This window comes from Balaenoptera acutorostrata, chromosome 14 (genome assembly GCF_949987535.1).
Source record: "Balaenoptera acutorostrata chromosome 14, mBalAcu1.1, whole genome shotgun sequence".
NCBI lineage: Eukaryota > Metazoa > Chordata > Mammalia > Artiodactyla > Balaenopteridae > Balaenoptera > Balaenoptera acutorostrata.
The window spans coordinates 52774481-52797806 of NC_080077.1; the positions used below are offsets into that span (position 1 = coordinate 52774481).

Below are 23326 nucleotides of genomic sequence, written 5' to 3' on the forward strand. Positions count from 1 at the left end.
TAATTTTTTTCTATGTTTATAATTTGAGGAGAGAGATTTATTATTTCTTTCTTTTGTGACTCTGTATATGTATTTGGAAAAACCTCAAATTGTAATTTCTTTTTTTTCATTCTCAGTAACTGTCCAAGTTGTGGCCTAAACCTTAATTATCCCTGGTTGATGTTTAGTCCTGGCTAAATTTGCTTGTTGTTCACCCCCAGGAATAAGCCTGCAGGTGATCACATATTAAACGGATGTTTCATCTTGTAGGAAATACTTGGGAATAAAATGCCAGAATGGGGTGAATGAAATGGGCAATTGGGAGCCTTGCTCCACTTTACAAAAAAAAAAGAAGAAAAAGTCTCTTTACCACTATAAATTGATTTGCCACAGAGGAAACAATAGGGCATGGAGGATGAATAGTAGCCCTTATCCCATGTGAGGACCATTCTACCTCATGCAGGACCCGACCATGTTTATGAGTGTAAACCGTGTTTACGCTTCTGCACTTACGCACAGATCTGGAGCCCAAGTCAGTGCCCCGTTTAAAAGAACTAACCATATGTGTTGTATGCAGCTGTAGAGTCAGTACGTATGAGCATGGTGTGCTCACCTGTAGAGGCACACTCCTCTGGCAAACACACAGTCTCCCCTGAACAACGATGTCATTAGAATAATTCTTTTTATTTTATTTGTTCAAAGCCAAGCATTCACTCCTTCAGATCACCAGTATCTTATAAGCCCGGTGCTGGCACACTGCTGCAAGACTGGGACAAAGAGATGATGTTACAGTCTGGTTTCCATGGCAACAGAGGAGGGGTAATGCAAACCGAAATGTTGGAAACACCCATTCTGACAATTGTGACATAATTCAGGTTATTACAAGGACGTAACTACCAAGGAAGCAAAAGTGTCATTACCTTGCAGCTCGTGTCAGCAAAAAGCTACACGGCACATTTCTCTTAGTTGGGCTGCTAAGAGGAAGGAAACACAAAACACACACACACACACACACACACACACACACACACACACACATGCACTCGCACGCCTCGTTTTCTGCATGTAAAATGTGTGTGTTCTTTAAAAGCCAGTGGTTGGCTGGTTTTCCGGACATGAGGTGGTTGAAGCTGTCATCGTAATGGAAATTCATTGCTGTAGCTATGGTAAATCGAGTTTTCTGCCTGTGCTGAATGCATTAGTCTAATGAGATGTTTGCAGCCGGAGAGCAGGGCTGCTGGAGACTAACTGTGAGCTACTAACACACGGGTGGAAGATTAGCTTTTGCAATACTCGGTTTGCATGTAGTGAAAGTCATCTGTCTTCTGAGTCAACATTCCCGGCCTGGTAAAGAACCTGATCAGGGCTCTGGTGAACGAGCTGTAGGTAAGGGAGATGCACAATCGGAGGGTGTGCCGTTGATATGGGATCCTTCTCTTTTCACTATAAGCATAACAGATTACCTGTTTCAGTTCTTCTGGATTGCATGCCTACATTTACGGCAATGCACGAGTGTCCTGCCCTAAAACCGCTGAGGCAGGCAGGTAAAGTTTAGTTCCTCCTACTCAAAATACAGTGTTTGATTTCTTGACCAGATCTCAGAGGGGAAGACATAGTATAGAATTATATAGTTTATCAATTTGGGGTACATATACTACTCTTTCACTCTGCATTTGAATATGTAGAAAGTTATTTTTTTTCCCAAATGTGCACTCAAATAATTGGTTAGTTTGTTTGTTCTTTTTGGCATGATGATTTCACTTTGCTTTGTTCTGTTTTTTAATTTAAAAAATTGTAGTATGTCTTGGGATAAAAATATTCACCTAAAATTTAATTTTTATAATCAGTATGTTGTGAACATGTAAGAGTGGTTGTTAAAATTGAATTTTGTTTTTTATATCTCAGATGGAATATTTTATATGTCTTTGTACTAGTTTCTCCTAATTTACCAGGATAGATGAGAATACTATTTATTGCTAGTTGCTGGTGTTGGTTAGTTTTGGGGAAAAAAACCAGGTGACTATGGAGTGTCAGGAGCAGTTTTCCCAAGTTTAAATACAGAGTCACCTCCTTCCAGGTAGGGCTTTGTGTGACTTGAATCCAGGGGCATGATTGCTTGCTGAGCAGGACAGGACAGTGGATGAGGGTGAGGTGTGGGCTGCAGGTAATCATTAGATTGATGGTTGAGGTGCTCAAAAGTTCTTTCCATTACCTGAAACAGTGAAGGAGAGGAGGCCCTGGATTCTGTGATGATACTCAAGAGGGTCCGACAATCAGTAGCTTCCTGAGAAAGTGGCTTTTTGGTAGGTCTCAGGAATTGTGGTATTTGAGAAAGTAATCCAGTCACTTCAGAATCCAGATGTTTGTTGTATACTCTGTTTTTCTTCCTTTTCAACCAGAGGAACCATTTTTGAAGAGTGAGAAACATAGTTGCTTTTTTTTTTCCCTCAAGACTTTAAAAAATATATATAAGATAGGATATTTGGAGTGAAAGCATAAAAATAACTATGAAGGAATTTATAGTGTGGAAAAGTAAACTACCTAGGAGTGCAATATTCATGTGCAGCATTTTTGTGTGTGCTGTTTGGTAGAACTAGCCCGAAGAAATGAAGTGGGTATTTGAGCAACAGTGCTCGGTGAAGATTACCTAGAAAAGCAGTAGCGAATCGTCTAAACTCAAATAAAATGTGAACGTAGAGCCTTCAGTTTCAGGGAAGTTGTCTGGTGGCTTCACAATCTACCTTTCAAACATATTTGTGACAGATATTTTTTAAAATATGAATGTGTTTTTTTTATCTTTGTGTATGTGGAGAGGCTGTGTAATATTTTGGTAAATAATTTATGTCTTCTTGATTTGTGGAATTATAAGAAAAGTGAAAATTCCGCAAACACCCAGTTCTTTTATGTTTAACGTGTTTAAATTTCTTCCCTATGCCACTAAAATGACTTCTATTTTGCTGCCAGGACCCACCCCCCCAAAACCAGGACAACAGCAAGAATAAAAAAACACTGACAAGTAAATGAACAATAATAGAAAGAAAACAATAAGAGATACAAGAGTAAATTGCTTTGGGTCATTTATCTGCTTTTGGTGGTGTGTTTTTGAGGCAAGTGAAACCAGCAGAAGCAGTTTCACTTTCTAGTTCTTGGCTTCTGTGGGCTGGGGTCGCAGGGGCTCCTCCAACAGCAGGTAAGACAAGCAGACCAGCTGCTAGAACACGAGCCAGCCCCAGGTACTGTCTCTGCTGTAAAACTTTTATATTGAAAATTTGAAAGAATAATGACTTTTAAAATGTGAAGTAACAGTTGCTTATTATAAAATTCAAGCGATGCCCCAGAGTACAAAGAATTTAAAAAAATTTTTAAACTTTAAATGATGTGAAAAATCACAAGCAGAAACCTCTCATATTGTGGCGGCTTTTATGCATTTTTTAATCTAAATTTTGGATCTTAAATATTTCAACAAGTTTAAGGAAACATTGCGGAAGTGCCCTTAAATCAAAACAAGGAATGCTCAGAGAGAAATAATCTTTACGCACACGTGGGAAGTTATAGTTTAGAGTGTTTTGGAGGTCTGCAGTTCGGCGTGGCTGGCTGACGCATCACACACATTCAGTCGCTCCTGAAGACACTTTAGAGCGAACACGGGGTCCTGGCAGGCAGAGGTGGGGCGGAGCTCAGAACTGGCTCCCTGGGGCCCCGGGCAGAGCTCCGAGGGATGAGGTTCCTCCCGAGTCTGTACCCCTGGAAGTCTCAGCGTCACACTGACGCCAGGTGGCCGGGCGTGCTTACCCCGATCAGCACGTCCTGGAGAGAGCAGGAGGTGACACTGCCTGGGAGCTTCACAGCCCAAGCACCTCCAGTGTCATTCCGTGAGGCTTTTCTTCCACAGAGCCTCTGCTTTTATTTGCAGATGGTGTGGGAGAGAAGGGAAAAGAGATGAGGAAAGACTCTTTTCCCATCAAATTAACAAAGGGCATAAAATTAGGTCTCACATTTTGGAAATGAAGTTTGTGAAAGCAGTCCCTTTTGGTGTGAGCCCATGTGATTCTTAATTTCGGTGGACAAATCTGACATTTCTAGGAGAGAGCTTTGTTTAAGTGTCTCCTGGACATCTTACTTCTTAATCCTGCAATCTCTCAAAAGGCTGGTTTGAGATTTACATGTTTTTAATGTTTTTGTTGCCTTCAAAGGCAGACAGGTGAGGAGAGGCCAGGGGGATTAAAAACAGCCCCTGGGAGAAAAATCAAATGGTTTTATACTATATAATGTAACAGAAGCCGCCACTGTGTCTAGTAAATTACTCTAAATTTTAATTGAGTCACAAAAGCCACACCATAAGCTTTAAAAATTACCCCTTTATCAATAAGGTGATATTAACTTTCTTTGGAATTAGCAATTCTCTCAGCCCCGGGCAGTCCGCAGCCTAGTAAATTCTCTGGAATCTTGCCAATTTTTAACAATTGGTCTTTTGGCAAACCTACTGGATTTTAATTCAAACATCTATTGCGACATTTTCCAATGTACTTCAAAGACCATTAGGATCACTCAAATTGTACAATTTCTGAGGTTGAAAGAGTGACTCAGGGTGTTTGGATTGCATTTGCATCTGTCGCTTTCTCTTTCTTCATTTTCCTTTTCTACCTTTCCCCCCAAAACCTCTGCCTTTGCAAGAGCACCACACGCTAGTCTCTGCTGTAAATCTCTGTTAGCATCTCTGCTGTAAATCGCTGTGGCGAATCCTGCATTCGTTGGGACGTGCAAACCAAGTTCGAGTGTTTGGCTGCGAGCCCACGAGGTTCTAAGTGTTTTTCATTGCTGCACTCATCTCGGTTTCAGTTCTGGCAAGGGTTCGTTCCTTAATACGTCTTCAGACTCTCACCCTGGGGTTGTCAGATGCCGAGGTTCAGACTGAGGCTCAAAGAAGTGGAGCTGCAGGCCATTTTAGACGTGCTCAGGGCTGTTTGAAATCTGGCTTATCCTGACCTATGTGTATAAATGTCCGAGGAGGTAGAGGAGCACCGGGCACTTCAGAGCAGCCTGCCCCGCAACAAAACCCCCGTGCCCCACTCCCCGGTGCTGTTGGTCACTTGTGGGTGGCATTCAGGGGCAGCCTGAGGAGGGACGCTGCTTTTTGGCCACAGCAGCTGGAAGGCAAGTGGCGATGTGTGCAGATCACTCCTTCCAGGAGTCAGACCTCTCTCTCCACCCTCTGGGTTCTTCACATGTTAGCGTTGGTGAGCTGTTGCTTCTCTCGGCCAACAGACCTGGCGAACAGGGTGCTGGAGACAAAACTTCCTACTGGGTTAAACTGGCAGTTCTGACACAGGCCAGAACATCCCTGCCTTCAGGAGCGGGGGACGGAGACGAACAGCCAGCAGGATTTCCGCATTCTGGAATAAATCAGCATTTTTCAATCTGAAGAGGCACTTTGCCACCACTGAGGAGCTAAAACACCTCTTGCTTCTTGAAGTGATTACTTCGTGGACTATTACTACTTCTTGCAGTGATTATTTTAGGACAGAAAGGAGTTTATTACCCAGTGGCAATTCTCACTTTGCAGTAGGCTGAAGTCATTCCACTGAGTCTATGTGACACCTGGAGTAACAGGAGTATATTCCGAGATCCACATCGCGGGCCTCCCTGGCATTGCTATTGTTACTGTTTGACCAGTTGTGATTTATAGAGAATCTGGTGGCACCAAACTGTATAAACTCCTCTTTACTCTCCCACAAACTCAGACACGTTCTCCCTAAATTTTTATTTGTGGGGAGGCAGGTGTGCATTCTTTTTCATCAGCTTCATTTATTGATCACATAAATGGAACTTGGCCCCAGTGTTGCTGCTTTTTAGGAAGGATTGCACACTCCTTTGAGCCCTTTGGGGAAGGGGCTGGACTGAGGAGTGGTGGCCTTACTGTCTCCAGAGGGCATTCAGTACAGAAGCAGAGGAGTGGAGTTGGCTGTTGTGAGAAAATTAATGTGCCAGGGAAAAATAGTGTCAACGCTGTGCTTTGAAAGGTGGTGACGTTGTCTGGTTAGCCCTGTGATGGTGACTCAACTTTCGTGAGCTGAATATTTGGTAACAAAGACTTTGCCCTTTTTGTGTCTCTGTGCTGACCATTCTAGAGCAAAAGCCCCAGTTCTTTCAAAACACACACATATGGCTGAAATTCATTCTAAAGAAATATACAGGCTTTCCTGAAGATGGACACTAAACTTGGGAGCAAAGGCTGATCTGGGCAGAGCAAAGAATTACTCTGGTTAGGTCCTAGTCCAGCCCAGGGAAGATGGCACTGAACAAAGATACAACCCAGAGGAGAGAGCCTATTCCATCCCTCTTCCAAGGAGGACTTGGGCGTCACCCTCCCTCCTATATCCCCTGGTGCAGTTCAGAAAGGATTCAGTAATAGCCGACAGTAGCACAAGGCTGTCAGCTCACAGAGCTTTATGGGTCGTTCATTTTCTTTTGGAAGGAAAGATTTTCTATGTTCCCTTTCGCATTCGTCCACAAGTCATCCTGGGACATCATCATTCTGATGAGAAAACCAGGGTGGAAGGCCAAGGAGTGTGTTTTTCTCTGGTGTCCGGAGCCAGGCCCTGAGCCCTCTCACCAGACTGGTGTTAACACTTACAGCGGCCCTGTGTGAGGGTCTGCCTTGACTGCAGTCTTTGAGCAGGCCTGGGACTGGTCTCGGGATTTGCATCCTGTTTTGACAGGGCCTTGGTAAGAGAAAACAAGAATTGAGGCGAAAAACCCAAGGTGAAAACCGACTTCGGCGCATTCGCACTTTTTGTTTTGGAGCCAGGATTTGGAGGTTGGATGCCAGTGACGTGATCAGGTGCTTGACATTTGCTACCTTCAGTGCAGCTAAAACAGGCGAGTGATACTGGAGACTTGGATAGCACAAGCTTGTGCTGCTGCCAGTGACATGATTTTCCAAAATGGTAAACAACTCTTGGAATTCTGAACAAAATAGAGAACAGTCTTTCCTTGGTTTATGTACTAACTGAATTCCTGGAAAATATTATAGCTGAATAGAAATACATTATGTTTATACGCAAAACGAAGTTAGTTCTAGATTCAGAAAAACGAGGTCTTCGCTTACGTGACTATACGGTGAGCAAGTGCTTCATTATGTGCGACAGCTGCATGCACCCAGCGTCCCTCGTCTCTGCCCTCCAAGTACAGTAATGCTTACCCTGCCCCCTGCATTGGACCAGCGCATTTCCAAAATGCCCCTCTGCAGGGGTGTGACCACCACCGCCGAGCACCTGTGGATCAGAGCATGCCAACTGCCATGCATTTCACTCTCTCCTCCCTCCCCAAACACCTGACTAATTATGGCTTAGAAAAAAGATGGTTCTGTTTTGCCAGCTCCCTACATGATTACTAAGCAGAGCCATCTCAAATATCATGGCAGGAATTTGGGGGTAACTTTGACATTCTGAGAAGATGCTCGCCAGCGAATTTCCTCCAAAAACTGCAGCTTTAAGCTAAGTGAGAAGGCTCTTTGTATCATGTCTCATTCTCCTTCAGAGTATGAATAGGTTTTAACATAGATACAGTATTTTAAAAATACCTTTGTAAAATCATCAGTTTTTTCTGGGTTTGCTTAAAAGCATTAACTCTTACTGACTAAAGTAAGGCTTTTTACTAGGTATCCACACGATAGCCCTGGAACATACCATTATTCCACTTTACAGACAACACTCCCCCACCCCCGAGATTCAGTGAGTTTAAACTCAAGGTCACCCGGCAAGTGGTATAACTGGTGTCAAAGCTAGGTGTGCCTGACTTTCAACTGATGCCTTTGCTCCAGTGTGACCTGGCTCCTGCCTTATTAGTTCTTAGACGATCCACTTTTATCCATGATGTGGAAATCCCATGTCTGAGGACTTTCTCCTTCTTCAGTACGTAAGAATGGGGCGAAGGAATAAAGATGGCACAGATTCTTTGACATTCCTCCCATGGAGCTGTGGAGTCTAATTCCCTCTCTTTGACTCTGGGCTGTCCTAAGTGACTTCCTTGGCTCATAGGATGTGGCGGAAGTCACGTTCCAGGATAGACAGGGGGAACCTCTGGGACTCTCTGAATGCTCACCCTTGGAGCACTGAGCTACCACATAAGAAGTGTGACTGCCCCAGGGCTACCAGGCCATAAGAAGTCAAAGCTCTGTGGAGAGGCGCTGGAGGATGAGACACCAAGGGCAGAGAGGAATAGGCAGGAAACACGGAGCCACTAGACATGTGAGCGAAGATACCATCCTGGAAGTGGATCTTCCTGTCCCAGCCTCCCCAGCTGATGCCACAAGGATCAGAGACAAACTGCCCAGTTGAGCCTTTCCTGAATTCCTGACCCACAAAACGGTGAGACCTACATAATAAGCCAAAGCTTGGAGTAGTTTTAAGTGTAGCAACTGATAACTGAAGCACATAGTAATGGCATTCTCTCTGTTGTAGTGAGTATTACTTTTGATGCCTAAGAGGAAAGGATTTTCCACTTGAAAGGAGGGTAAAATTCACTATAAAATATAGTTGATCTCCATTTGCTAGGGACTGAAATGAGAGACAGAAGTTTTGTACCATATACAGTTACCAGAAGTGTGTGTTTTCAGGGGAACTATTATTTTAATAAGTGTGTATTTAATTTTACAGTTAGCTTATATATTTATATTTTTAACAAAAATACTTGATTTAAACTTGTCAATATGACAAAGTTGCATTTTAAAATGCATTTATTTAAATAGACTATTTAAAGATTTAGTAGGTATTAAGTAAATATGGTACAGGGGGTATATTATTAGGGTTCTCCAGAGAAACAGAACCAATAGTATAGATAGATAGATAGACAGACAGATTAGAGATAGAGATCTATTATAAGACGTCGGCAGGGAATTCCCTGGTGTTCCAGTGGTTAGGACTTGGCGCTTTCACTGCCGAGGGCCCGGGTTCAATCCCTGGTTGGGGAACTAAGATTCTGCAAGCCATGCGGAGCGGCCAAAAAAAAAAAAAAAAAAAAAGGAATTGGTTCCCATGATTATGGAGACTGAGAAGTTCCACGATCTGTGGTCAGCAAAGCAAGCTGGAGACCCAGGAGAGCCAATGGTGTAGTTCCAGTCTGAAAGCTGGAAGACTTGAGAACCAAGAAGAGTTGATGTTTCAGTTCAAGTCTGAGGGCAGGAATAAAATGATGTCCCAGCTCAAAGGCCATCAGGCAGGAGGAGTTCCCTCTTACTCAGCCTTTATGTTCTATTCAGGCCTTCACCTGATTGGATGAGCCCCACCCACATTAGAGAGGGCAAATCTGCTTTACTCAGTCTACAGAGTCAAATGTTAATCTCATCCGAAAACATCCTCACAGATACACTTAGAATAAAGTTTGACCAAATATCTGGTTACCCCACGGTTCAGTCAAGTTGACACGTAAAATTAACCATCATAGGAGGTGCTCAGACATGACAAATATTGCGAAGCTTGTAGCTAAGGATCCGAAGTTTGCTAAGCACTCCACTGTGCCCTAGGCCATCCCTATCTCTGGTCTGAGGGTTTGGAGCTGAAATCCTTGGTGATATTGCTTAGTTCACCCATAGAGACTGTGATCCTCTGAATCCTTCCCATAGTGTCTCCTGGAAGAGTTATTCTTTGGCTTTCAGAGCAGCTTTTAGAGAATGTCCTTGTTGGTGACTCTACTTCTGGGGAGGTTTGAGCCACCCTTCAGTCTTCTGGCTGCCTTCCTGGGAGTGGCCGTTCCCTGCCTCTCCCAGCTGGCTGCCATGTTTGCTGTCGGTGCCTTGGGCTGCCCACAGTTCTGCAGCAGCCGTTCGGGCTCCCTGCCAGCTCCTGCACAGGATTGTATGTCACAGCAAGCTTGGTTCTCTGGTGAGAGAATGTCTGCCCCAGAAGTCAGGGTCGCTGGACACCCTGTCTCAATATGTAATGTGAAGTCTGGCTCAGTGGTGACAAGGAGCTCAGATGTGATGTATACGATGTGACATCATAGGAGCTATGATAGGTCCATGTCTCATGACCATGAAGGGAGCTGAACATTTTCATATCCCCCTCTGGGCTGGGCTTGTTTGGATGATGCTATATAGCACCATCAATTTCACTTACCCACTGTCCCCTCTCTGTGAATTTGTGTCTAAACTGCCCTTGGAAATGGAATAAAAAATCTTTAGGGCAGCATTTTTATCTCTTTGACCTCTTTGACTTAGTGTCATAGCAGAACAGAAAATCAGTGGTGGGCACTTCAGTGGGATTGAAGAAGACACATCTTTTTCTCCAGGAGGATGCCTTTTGACTGGGGGCATTCTGGGCAGCCCTCATTTACACAAAGTGCTGCAAATCAGCAGAGCCTGTAATTGTCTTCATCCTATCTTCGATGTCTGAGAGAGGGATGGAACTTCCACTCCCTGAAGTGATGAGTTCTGGTCAGACTAGAGAAAGGAGTAGGGGTAGATTGATTCAGAAGTAACATGAGGAACAACAAGAAGCAAACAATACAATAAAGAAAACAAGGAAGTTCACAAAAACAAGTTGTATTTATTTTGATTATATATCTATAGGATGAAAACAGCAGTGATCTCTTTCTGGTACTAAAGAAGAAAATATTCATAGTGCCTGTGTTAGTCTGCTTGGGCTGTCATAATAAAATACCAGAAACTGAGTGGTTTAAACAACAGAAATTTATTTTCTCACAGTTCTGGAGGCTAGAAGTCCAAGGTCAAGGTGTTAGTGGTTTCACTTTTCCTGAGGCCTCTTTCCTTGGCTTGTAAATGGCTACCTTTTTGCTGTGTCCTCACACAGCCTTTCCTCTGTGCATGGGTACCCCTGGTGTCTCTCCCTCTTCTTATAAGGACATCAGTCCCATTGGATCAGGCTCCCACACTTATGACCTCATTTAATCTTAATTACCTCTTTAAAGGCTCTCTCCAAATATAATCACATTGGGGGTTAAGCCTTTAACATATGAATTTTGGGGGTGTACAATTCAGTGCACAGCAGTTTTAAGATTTCAGCTGACAGTTTTCATCTATTTCCTTGGAAATTATCAATGCTAAATGTGCCTCATGATGGTCTCTTATGACTTAGCAAACACCTACATTTCTTTGAATTTTAGGTCAGTCACGTATCTGTCGAACCCACTCCAGATGGCCGGGGGACCTACCTCACAAAGGTTCCAACTCTCCCCTCAGGGCAGAGGAGGTGATCTGATGTCTCCAGATTCTTTTTAAATGGCAACTGGAGTCTCCCCCTCTCTCCTCCTCCCCCAGCGGTGCAAGTTCACAAAGTTCATGACATTGATGGAACTCAACAAGGAGGGGTTGTACTGATAGCGCCTCAGAGGTTATGCAGTGGACACAGCTCCCACTGTGCATTCTACCTCTCCCAGTAGGACACAAGGCATCTTAGGATGTCTTAGGAGACATCCTAAGATGCTTTGTGCACCAGTTGGATGGGGGAGTCTTGAGGATACAGATTCTATTCAAGTGAAAATTATTAATCTAAGTTTCATCCCTTTAACTAGATTTTCTTGAACTCTTCAATCTGGGAGTTCCCTCTTATTCTTAAGAGATTAACCTGTTGAAAATGAATAATAATTATTGTGACCTGAATTTTGACACTGACGATTGGATGCATGTGCACTGGTTAACAAGCTTCGTTGCAAGGAGACTGATGCGCTCTTGTTGCAGGGTCTATGACAGTAGCAGGGTTAGGATGAAGAGCTTGCATTCTTGAATCCCAGGCCAGAGCCACTGTCAACGTTAACCTGTAAAGTTTTCCTAGAATCCCTGATTTGAGGATGGGCAATATGTGATGGTTGTGCATGAAGATGTTTGAAAATACATTGCTATAACATATAACTCAAGCACTCTCCTCACTCATATTTGATGGTGTGAATTGGTTTTGACTGGCCTGTCATGGTTTCGGTTGGTGTCCAGGCATTGAGAGAAAGCACTGGGATAGCTGCCTTACTTGGGGGCCAGGGGTTTTCTGGGGGCTTTTGGGGTGACTTTATTTATCTGCATACCACTTGATGCCCCTGACTGAAGATTTCCGGTGACTCTTGGCCTCGATGTGGCAGGCAGTGTGAAGAGGGCTGTAGTGAGGGGAGTGAGAATGAGTGCCCTTGTGTTTGAGCTCCTCAGCTGATAGTGGTAGCACCAGGATTGTTGTGTGAGCCTCCAGGTCAGAGGCCATGCTTGAAGTGGCTAGTGCCTTATCAGCCCAGGAATGGCCTCTCTGTTAGCTGCCCCTTCCCTGGACCACGAGAGCAGCAGGCCTGGCGTGGAGCTGCTCCCTGTGTTTTCTGGAGGGATCGAAGGAGATGTATGGACAGAAAGGGGGATGGGTGGTTACATGAGGGGGTTATGCACCCAAAGACTTGCTTGGCTAGCTTCCCAACTTCCAGGTTGGAATTTCAACTGTTTTAATGGACATCTCCACCTACATGTTCCACAGGTACCCTAAACTCAACATTTCCAAAACTGGACTCATTATTTGCTCCCTTCCCCAAATCTTCTCCTTCTCCTTTATTATGACTTCATGAAAGCGATCACTGCTTCCTCAGCTACCCAAGATGACAGTTTCAGAATCCCTAACTCTCCTCACCCCGTGCCTTCCAACTAGAAACCAAGTTCTAATGGATGCTACTTCCGAAAGAGTTCCTGCACTTTCAGGTCCTCCCTCCACCCTCTATTGCCCTTGCTCAGGCCCTCACTGTCACCGTTCTCCTGGACCATGGGCTTCAGCCCTGCTCCTCTCGCTACAGTTCCTCCTCCCTTCACCCACTTCGTGCATTGCAGTAAGGTTACCTTTGTAACACATGGATCCACTCTAGTCACTCAGCTGCTTAAACATCTCACATAGACTCCACTGCTTACATCAATAGGTGCCAAATGTTTGGACTGTGTTCTCCATCACAAATAATTCCTTGAGCGCACATTTCCAGTATATGTATAGTCATAGATTATATACATACACTTGTATTAATGCAGTATACATATTATAAAACATATGCAAAAATAGAAATGAAAAAGGCCATATGAGCCTTTTGCCCTTTCCCATACATTCTCAAAGCCTCTGTGTTTTTTCACTTTCTCTTACCATGTCTTCCCTCACTTCTCCATGTGATGAAATTCTGTGTCTTTTAAGACATTGCTCACATATCACTCCCCTGACCCTGATTCTCCACACATATTCTTCACACAGACTTTATATATAGTATTTAGATCCTTAACCTTCTTCTGCTGCACGACTTGAGAATATTTTTCTGGTGGGCAAGGAGGAAGAAGGAAGGTATCGGGATGTACATCCCTGTTGTGGCCAAGAACAAAATTGTAATAGTAACATGTCTTTCCTTCCTTGTCAAACATCCCGAAGAGGTTTTTGTTTTTGTTTTCGTTTTCGTTTTTCCTCATCCAACGTCTCTATTACTCTGGGTAAAATACGTCTCCCACAAATGAGTGCAGAAGCAGGCAGCCAGACAGACAAAGGAGGAGGGAGTAATTGAGGGAGATGTGCAAAAGTAAACTGAATTCCGAATATCAAGCAATTGGGCTGAAGTGATTTGGAACAACGTGATGGATGATGTTTGTGTTTGTTTTCCCCTCACACTGTAATTAAGTCATGGAAGTGCTGTAGGTTGTTAAATTTTAGTAAACAGATAACAGACCTGGTCTTTGAAATAAAAACAATGGCAACAACCTAGTCATTTTACAGTTTTGTGAATGCAAGACAATTACAGTTTGCGAGAACTTCCCCATCCAGTGCAGGAACACTGGCAGGGCGGCTTGTCTTTGGCGGGGAGTTGCTGTGAACACAAATTGCAAAGCTGACGTGTGTTCCGGGAAATGGCCAAAATGGCCAAGCACTTTCCCATCTAGCCAAGGAGAGTGCTTAAGTCACTTTTCAGATATTCCAACCAGTGTCCAACAGGGAATTGTGCTAATAAATATGACAATAACATTGTAATGGGACAAGAAAGGCTGACACGGCGTTTAGTTAGTGTTCAGCATTAGCAGGGAGCTTTGCAACCCCTGGGCAATGAAGCAGGAGCATATTGGTTGAGTGTAGGCATTTTAATTAGGGGTCTTGGGAATGTTTCTGTGCTGTGGCAGCTGAGTGAGACCTGGCCCCACGAAGTTTACCCAAGGTGGGCTTTCCTCCTTGCCCTCAGCAGCCATTAAAAAGTTTTACCTGAGGCAGGGGTCTGGAGGAAGGGAGGAAAAAGTTTCTAAGAAGAGGAGGACTCCTGGTGGGCTGGGGTCCAACACCAATTAGCTACTTGGCTGTCAGCACCCAGAGCCCTTGTTTTAACCAAGTGGTGGCAAAGATTGACATAAATGGCTCGACCCCATGATGGGTCCCAAAGCATTTTTAAAAGGTTCTTTTGAGTCTTGCTACCTTTTCATAATTTGGCATAAATACAGTGCAAGAATACAGACATCATAAATCAAAAGCTGTTAGCGCACATGGCCCCTGAAATTTATGGGTATTAAGTAGAAAAAGCTTAGGAACATTTCACCAAATAATTTTCCAATCCCCTAAGACTCATTTAAATTTCCCTCCTCTCCCTCCCCTCTTGCTGATGCACGTTCTCTGGCTGCCAGCGATTTATCGATTAGCACACAGGAGCACCTGAACCCTAAGGCAGGGGAAGCCAGTTCTTTGCCATCAGACAGGCTGGAGGATTCTTACTGGGCGGAGCTCAAAGCTTCGTCCAGCTACCAGCACCACATGGGCAAAGAGCCAGGAACCAAGAGAAAGATATGACAACTGCCCTCAAGTCAGAGATTTGGCCTTGGAGATGGCTGAATCAGAGATGAAAAGAGGCAGTGGCCGGGCTGGGATTCAAACCCTGGGCTGCTCGGACACCAATGCTGCATCACAGAGCCTTGAGTGTGAGGCAGCAGCTGTCCTCAGAGTTTGCCCTAAGTGAGGAGAAGACATAATTGTGTGTGCATGCTTGGGCGCATGCACACACACACACACACACACACACACCCAGAATAGATAACCTCCGACCTAAGGGAGCAGGGAATTGAGGTGCAGATCTGAATGGCCCTCCAAGAGAAAGAACAAGAACTGGAGGAAGACAGGGAGGCTTCCTGGAGGAGGTGGTCCTTGAAGGGCAGGAGACCCACTTCTGGTGCTAGTGGACCTGACTTTGTCTATCTGCATGGCCAGAGTAAGTTACTCCATGTGTCTCACCCATCAGAGGGGCTCAATAATTATTTGTCAGGTTCACTGATTACAAACAAACGTAACATCACTAATTGGTTTCTACTTCTCCACTAGCAGTGAGACCCAGTAACCACCATCCAGGGCACAGCTGGGTGGGTCTGCTCCTTAATGTTGACCTCTGGTGGGCCCGATGCTCTACAGACATGAACACCTATATCACAGGTAGCTATGGGGAGCAAATGAGGTAAGATGGGTATAACACTTAGCATATTGCCTGGCCACAGGGAGTGTGCAATAAATTGAAGCTGATGTGATACTGTCATTTAGCACATGGATTGTCAACTGAGCCCCTGTTCACTGTCTATTAGGACAAAATCTCTTTTTGATTGTTTGTCCTTCTGAGTTGACAAGGGGCCCTCTAAGTTGAAAGCTGCCTGAGAGAAGTAGGGAAGGTGGTAGGCATAGGACTCTGTAGTATCACCTGGCCCTGTGATAAATCTTATTTTGTTCAATGAGGAAAGAAAAGAAAAGGAATGTCTCCTTAAACATTCTTCTGAGGCTGACAGAAATCTACAGATCAAGAACTCATAACCGTGGCCTTCTCCACGTGAATCCCTGGGTTCTCATGCTCTCTGATCCCCTGCCAATCCTGGTTCTCCTCAGAGATAATGTCTGTCCATTTCAATGCCATTGTTCTTATTATAATTAGGAATATTGTATTTCAGAAGCAGGCTGATTTCTCACCAGGTCTGATTGCGAATATTATAGCTGCCACGTGCTCTCAGATCTGAGGGCCTATAAAAGAGCTCACCACGTATGTGAAACTCTACATCACTCATTCCCAGGCACTGAGAGCCCAGCTGTAAGAGGAGGTCCTGCAAAGCACCATGGGTCCTCGCTGTTGGACAGGGTAGAGAGTCTTGCCAAGAAAATGTCCTTGGAACCATCTGGAAGGATGGCTTTGAGTGTGCCGGACAGAGAAGGGAGTTGGGAAGGGATTCCAGCAGGCTGAACAGTGTGTGCAAGACAGTCTGTCTGTGGATCCGGGGGAGCAGGTCCTGGGTCTGGAACAGAGAGAGGCAAGATGAGAAAGACAGGCTGAAGGTGTGAGTCTCACCATGATCCTCTAGAAACATAAAGAATTAGTCTTCCGTATGGAGGGGAAAGTGGACTTCCCCATGTAAATCCAGAGATAGAACTAGGGCTGGGGAGAGAAGTTTCTGGGAGGCAAGGTTGAGCTCAAGATGAGGAAGAATTTGCAATCAGTCATGTCCAGCAGCAGAGCAGGCTTCGTCCTGCTTGCTTGCACGCCTCCCATGTGCGCCAGCAAGAGCCAGGGCATGTGAGGGCAGCAAGTACGGGGGTGTGGCTCGTCTGGCAAACATAGAAGGCATTCGTGAATGGGATGAGGGGGAGAGATGAACTTGAACCCCACCCCACTCAGATGACCGGTGCTGGTCTCGCGCCTCAGTCTGGGATGAGAGAAGGGTCTCTTCCCAGGTAAGGGCCGCGTGTCCAGCTCGGCTCTGGGCTGCCTCGACAACCCCAGTTTTGTCACACTTTTTCCTTTCAAGGGCTGAGAAAAAAATGGGACAACTGGATAATATCCTCTGCTAGCAGGGGAAATTTGGAGGGCTAGCCTATTCTTAAAATTAAAGGTTGTATGTGTCTGTGTGTGTGCACACACATATACATAGGTATAAAATACTGTGTTTGGATTCCAATATTAGGTCTACTTGGATGCTTAAACAACATATTGCAATTTGAATCTGGCCCCCATTTTCTCTGTCTCCTCTGGACTCCCCTCTGGGTGTCCTGCATCTATAATGCTGAAATGAAACTTGAGAAGCAAAGCCCTGGACCCCATCTTGCCTTCCCAGGGGGCCTGGCCTCAAGCAATGGTGGGCACTCTGCCAGGACTTAACTTTGTAGCAGGCTGTTGAGGGTTATTTACTTATTTTAAATTATTTTTTCAAGATATACAAGTTGTACACACGCATGTTCATGTTTAAAATGAAAATTAGTAAATTGGTACAGAATTCACATAGCTGTGCTCTCCACAGCAGCCAGAGCGAGTCACATTATTTCTCTGGCTTGGAAACGTCTGGTGGTTCTGCATCTTAGAGAAAGAACCAACACTCATAAGTGGCCTGCGGGGTACTACAGTCTCTGGCCCCTTATTCTCTCTCTCACCTCATCTCCCATCCCTCCCATCAGACAGTCTATGCCCAATATCCTGGCCTCCATATTGTCCTGGAACACCCAAGTGCATACCCACCACAGGACTTGGAACTTGCTGTTTTCTCTGCTTGGAACACTCTTCATTCACATATCCCCATGGCTCATTCTCCAAGTTCCCTGAGGTCTCTGCTCAGGTATCCCTTGATGAGAGAGGGCTTCCCAGGCCATCAATATAAAAAAGCACCCTCATTGCCATCAGGCTTTATCCCCCTTAACCTAATTTATTCTTATAGCATTTATCATCACTCAGCTTATAACATATTTGTTTATTTGTTTGTTTATTGCCTGTCTCTCCCCATTAGAATATAAGTTCTATGAGAGCAGTGACTTTTTGTTGTTGTTCATACTATGTCCTTAGTGCCCAGAACACTGGCATATAGTAGGTGCTCAATAAACAGTTGCTGAATAAATGAATGAATTAACAAAGATCATAGTAAAAAGTAAAAATGTCTCTCTTTACCCACTTATGTGCTCACTCTCATTCCACACTTCTCAGTCTTTAGCCTTGTAATAGCATATACTTCTGCAAACTGTCTTTGCATGTGCAAGAATACCTAGAGGCTTCTACTTCCAGTTAGGATGTAAAAAAATGTGAAATATTTTTGGACATGGGAAGCAACAAGAAAAACTTAGAAAAATAAAACCCATACTTTTCAATGGGACTAGCAAAAAGTGATAGATGCAAAGAAACCTTGATGAACTTATTCCAGAGAGAAATGAGCCCTTCCTAGGTGTAGCAGAGAACTCTAGCTTCCATACCTAGGGAGTGAGCAGGTATAGGTAGATGTAGGAATGGGGAGTTTCCTCAAGGAGATGCCCTCTGAGCCATCTGGAAGGATGACTTTGAGTGCACCATGTCAGGAAGGGAGGTGGGGAAACATCAAAAACCAAAATATAGGTCTTCCCTGGTGGTGCAGTGGTTGAGAATCTGCTTGCCAATGCAGGGGACATGGGTTCAAGCCCTGGTCTGGGAAGATCCCACATGCCGCGGAGCAACTAGGCCCGTGAGCCACAACTACTGAGCCTGCGCGTCTGGAGCCTGTGCCCCGCAACGAGAGGCCGCGACAGTGAGAGGCCCACGCACCGCGATGAAGAGTGGCCCCCGCTCAGCGCAACTAGAGAAAGCCCTCGCACAGAAATGAAGACCCAACACAGCCAAAAGTAAAAAAAATAAAAAATAAAAAAACCCCCAAAATATACTTAATGATAAATTTAACAAAATGTGTGAATGATATCTACACCAAAAACTACAAAAACATTTTTGAGAAAAACCAAAGAAGTCATAAATAAATGGAGAGGTATACTACGTGTAAGGATTGTAAGACTCCATATTGGTAAAATTTCAATTCTTCCCAAATTGATTCATAGTTTCAATGCAATCCCATTCAAAATGCCAGTAGTTTTTTTTTTTTCCTACTTATGTGGAAATTCAAATGTAAGTTATGAAATAATCTTGAAAAAGGAAAATGAAGTTGGAGCACTTACATTACCTGATTTTAAGACTTACTATAAAGTTATAGTAAGCAAAAGAGTTTGGCATTGGCATAAGGATAGACAAATATGTCAGTGACAAAGAATAAATAGCCCAAGAAATACACTAAAATTCATACGGTTAATTGATTTTTGACAAAGGCACCAAAGCAATTCAATGGAGAGAGAAAAGCCTTTTCAACAAATTGTGTTGGGGATGACTTGCTAACTACGTGTGGGAATGAATGAATCCTGAACATTATCCCACACCAAACACAATAGTTAATTTGAGATGAATCATAGACCTTAAACTGTAATAAGTAAAATCACAAAGCTTCTAAATTAGAAGAAAACAGGAGAATATCTTCATGATCTTGGGGTGGGAAAACATTCCTTGGAGAGGGCACAAAAACCACTAATCAATAAGATGTTGCTATACTGGACTTCACTGAAAAAAAAAACCAACCCAAACTTCTGTTCATTAAAAGACACTATTCAGAGGGTAAATAGGCAAGCCGCAGACAGGGAGAGAAGTTTTGTGGTACAGCTATTTGACAAAGGGCTTGTATCCAAAATATATAAAGCACTCCTACAGCTCAATAATTTAAAAGGCAAACAACCCAATAAATATTTGGGCAAAAGACTTGAATAAGTACGTTAAATAGAGGATACGTGAATGGCCGATACACACATTAAAAATGTGCTCAACGTCTCTACTCATCTAGGAAATACAAATTAAATTCTACACACTAGGATGGCTAAAATGAAAGACCGACAGCACTGATATCGGTGAGGATATGGGTCAGCTGGGCTCTTTCACGCTGCTGGTGGAGTGAAGACGGTGCAACCATTGGAAAATTGTTGCGCAGTTCCTTATAAAGTTCAGCATAAACCTACCCCATGACCCAGAGATTCCACTCCTAGGTATTTACCTTAGAAAATGAAAACATATGTCCACAAAGGACTTGTACATGAATGTTTCCAGCAGATCTGTTCAAATACCTTAAAAACAGAAACAATCTAAATGTCTATCAACAGGCGAATGGATTAACAGGTTGTGGTATATTCATATAACAGGATACTATTCAGCAATAAAAAGAAATGAATTACTGATATGTGCAAAAATATGTTTATGAACTAAAGAAGCCAGATGCAAAAGAATACGTATTGTATAATTCCATTTAAATGAAACTCAAGAACAGGGAAAACTAATCTATGGTGACAGAAATCAGAATAGTGGTTGGCTTTGGAAGAGTGAGGTTGACTGGAAAGAGGCATAAAGGAACGTTCTGAGGTGAAGAAAATGCTCTAAATTTTGACTGGGATATGAATTACATTGGTGTATGCATTTGTCAAAACTCATTAAACTGTACCTTTAAGACCTGTGCATTTCACTGTATGTAATTGTGTATCAATTAAAACAAATATTTTTATCTGGAAAATGTAAATTTAAGTGGAAAACTTTACTTGTACAAATTAGCTTGAAGGTAAAAAAATTATGGTTAAATTACAAGAAGGGCTATCAGATTTTCTTCATCTTCCCAGGGGATGTAGGAAGAAAAATGTCTTAAATTATAGCAAAAGACTTCTACAGAAATTCATATTCTAGTTAACATACCACCACAGATGGTAAGATAAAGACAGTATTTCCCCCAAATGAAAGGTCGATGCATACTACTTGTACTGGCCTGGATAGTGTCCCCCCAAATTTCACATCCATCCGGAACCTCGGAATGTGATATCATTTGGAAATAGGATCTTTGTAGATGAAATTGGTTAAGATGATGTCTAACTGGATTAGGATGGGCTGTAAATCCAATGACTAGTGTCATTGCAACAAGGCCATGTGGAGGTACAGAGACACACGGAGAGGGATGAAGGCCATGTGACCATGGAGAAAAAGACTGAAGTGATGTAGTTGCTGGCCAAGGAATGCTAAATATTGCTGCTGACCACCAGAAGCCGGGAGAGAGGCACAGAACAGACTCTCAGATTCTCCCTTGGGACCCTAAGAAGGGACTAAACCATGCTTGGCACCTTGATTTCAGACTTCTGGCCTCCTGAACTGTGAGAGAGTAAATTTCTGTTGTTCTAAGCCACCAAGATTGTGGTAATTAATTATGACAGCACTGGGAAACTAATTCACTACTCAACTAGGTTATCAAAGAATAAAGTTTAAGTATTGGAACATTTGTTTGGGACACTCAAGTAGATGTTAATCAATAAAGTAAACAAAATGTGCTCTGAAAAATGTATATACGCCTTTTCTTGTATAAAACATGAGATAAATGTACATGCTAACATACTCTTTGGCTACTTCTTATTGTTGTTTTCTAACGGAACAATAAATCCTGGAGACATTTCCCTGTTAGCACACAGAGAGATGCCTGAATGTGCTCCTCTGGGCTGTTCTGGGGCCAGAGAATTAGTCTTTCTAAAGACTGCACCGTGTTCCAGGATATGGATTTCCCATGATTTATTTTGCCAGCCCAGCTCAGTTAGATGACGGTTTATTAAATGCCTCATCCTGAGCGTTTCTATTTAAATCTGTTCAATTCAATCCAACGTAGTGCAAACCAACTCAGTAAGCATCTATGGAGAGCACCTTCCTTGTGCCAGCAACTCTGCTGTGATCACATCTTTGGTTTCATCTTAATTGACTACCTCTGCCCCTCAGGTCTCATAGCAAACAAAGATTCTTCTTGAAAATCTATTATGAAATATAATACGAGACTGATAATAAGACCAGAGTAAAAGAGTCTGATGTTTGGAATGGATACAATATTTTTCTTTTCCTATACTGACCTTCTTGTTTTAATAGGCTCTAATGTCCTTACTTAACTGGGCTTCTTAGAATTTGGGATTTGCCCCAGATAGAGAGGTGCAACTCATCCTATAAAGAAGTGACAGAAGAGGTGAAAGCAGAAAGAATGTGAGTCCACCTGAGTCACAGTGAGAAAGATGCTCACCCAGAAGCAGTGAGGAGGAAGCCAATGTCCTGTCCTGTTCAGCTTGGGTTAAATATTTGTTTGTCCGGTATGATTCCCAGTTATTGGTTCTGTGTTTCACGTGCATGCAGGGGGTTCCTGCCCCGTAGAATAAATACCCACTGGCAGTAATACATAGTATCTCACTCAGTTCTTCTTGCTGCTGATGTAAGGAAGCAAATTAATTACTGCTTTCCCACTTTTGAGTTAGACTGGGTCTTAGATTATGAGAATTCTGAGTAATCAATGTTTCCGTTAATAATTTAATTTAAATTCTTGACACAGTGTGGGAGTGGAGATGGGGATCATTGGGGGCCATTTTGGAGGCTGCCTATTATATTCTGGTTCTGACTCGTTGTGCCACATGGAATAATCAATCTCTTCTCCAAGCTAAGGGTCCTCAGTTATTTCAACTGTTCCACAGAGGAAAGTTTCCATATGCCATTTTCTCCTCCTTTTGGATATAATATTTCCTTTAATTTTTGCCCCCAGAAACAAGTGTAAAACTCTAGATGTTCTGCAGATAATGAGGTTGTTTCCTTTGATCTGGACACTCTACATAATCTATAATCTTGTGAGCTTTTTAATAAAATAGCCCACACCATAGTCTAAAAAAGACTTGTCGTTAACTAAAATTCCTAGATCTTTTTCACACAGGAAGCCTTCCTGTCAAGTCTCTCCTGTACATCTGTGAATGAGGATTTTAAGTATTTTGTCTTTTAAAATTTCTATTTGACTGATTTGGTTTACCTGGTTAAAATTTTTTTTTAATCTTAATTCTGTAACCTGTAGCATTAGCTGTCCCTCCCAGACTTGTGTCATCCACTTTTATTTGATAGGCCTGCTTTCCGAATCTTCATCCATGTCATCAGGGAGAATATAACTTACACTAGAGACCTGTGGCATGCCACTAGAGACAACCTGCAGATTGGTGTTGTCATTAGTTATGCAACTTAGAACCTAGGTGGTGTCTCATTAGTTACAATTCTACCCAAAAGTATTATCCTTCTACTCACATGTACTATCTTGATCCATGAAATAATCTTGGGAAATTTTGCCAAATACTTTGTGGTAATCAAGACAGCCCGTGGTTATAGCATTCCTGATTTCCAGCCTAATCCCTGCTTCCCCACCCACCCCCCTTGCCCCATCAATAAATCTAGTTAGGTTAACCCTTAAACTTTAAGGGAATTTGCTCTTAGCGAGCCAATGTTCCAATATTAGTGACGGCCACATTCTTTTATAAGAGTTTACTGATTTGTTTAAATATCAGTTCTGTAATGGCTTATTCACATCCAGAATTCAACCTGTTTTGAAAATCGGGATAAAATATGCCCCTCTGCTCTTCTAGTACTTCTCCACTTTCCATGATTTCTCAGAAATTTCCAGCAGCAGCTCTGAGACCCTATGTGTAAACTCCTGCTGCCCTGGAGGAAGGGTTTGTCTGAGTCTGGAGAGACT

General features: G+C 43.2%; 1 protein-coding gene across 1 annotated transcript in view; it reads left to right on the forward strand.

The window, feature by feature from the left end:
* The first annotated feature begins 1270 nt into the window (after nucleotides 1-1270).
* The window catches only part of SCML4 (Scm polycomb group protein like 4), a 104848-nt gene continuing 82792 nt past the window's right edge, over nucleotides 1271-23326 (forward strand). The window contains exon 1 of the mRNA XM_007190654.2: nucleotides 1271-1365. The gene's annotated coding sequence lies outside the window, so the exon portion shown is untranslated. The remainder of the gene's footprint in view (nucleotides 1366-23326) is intronic.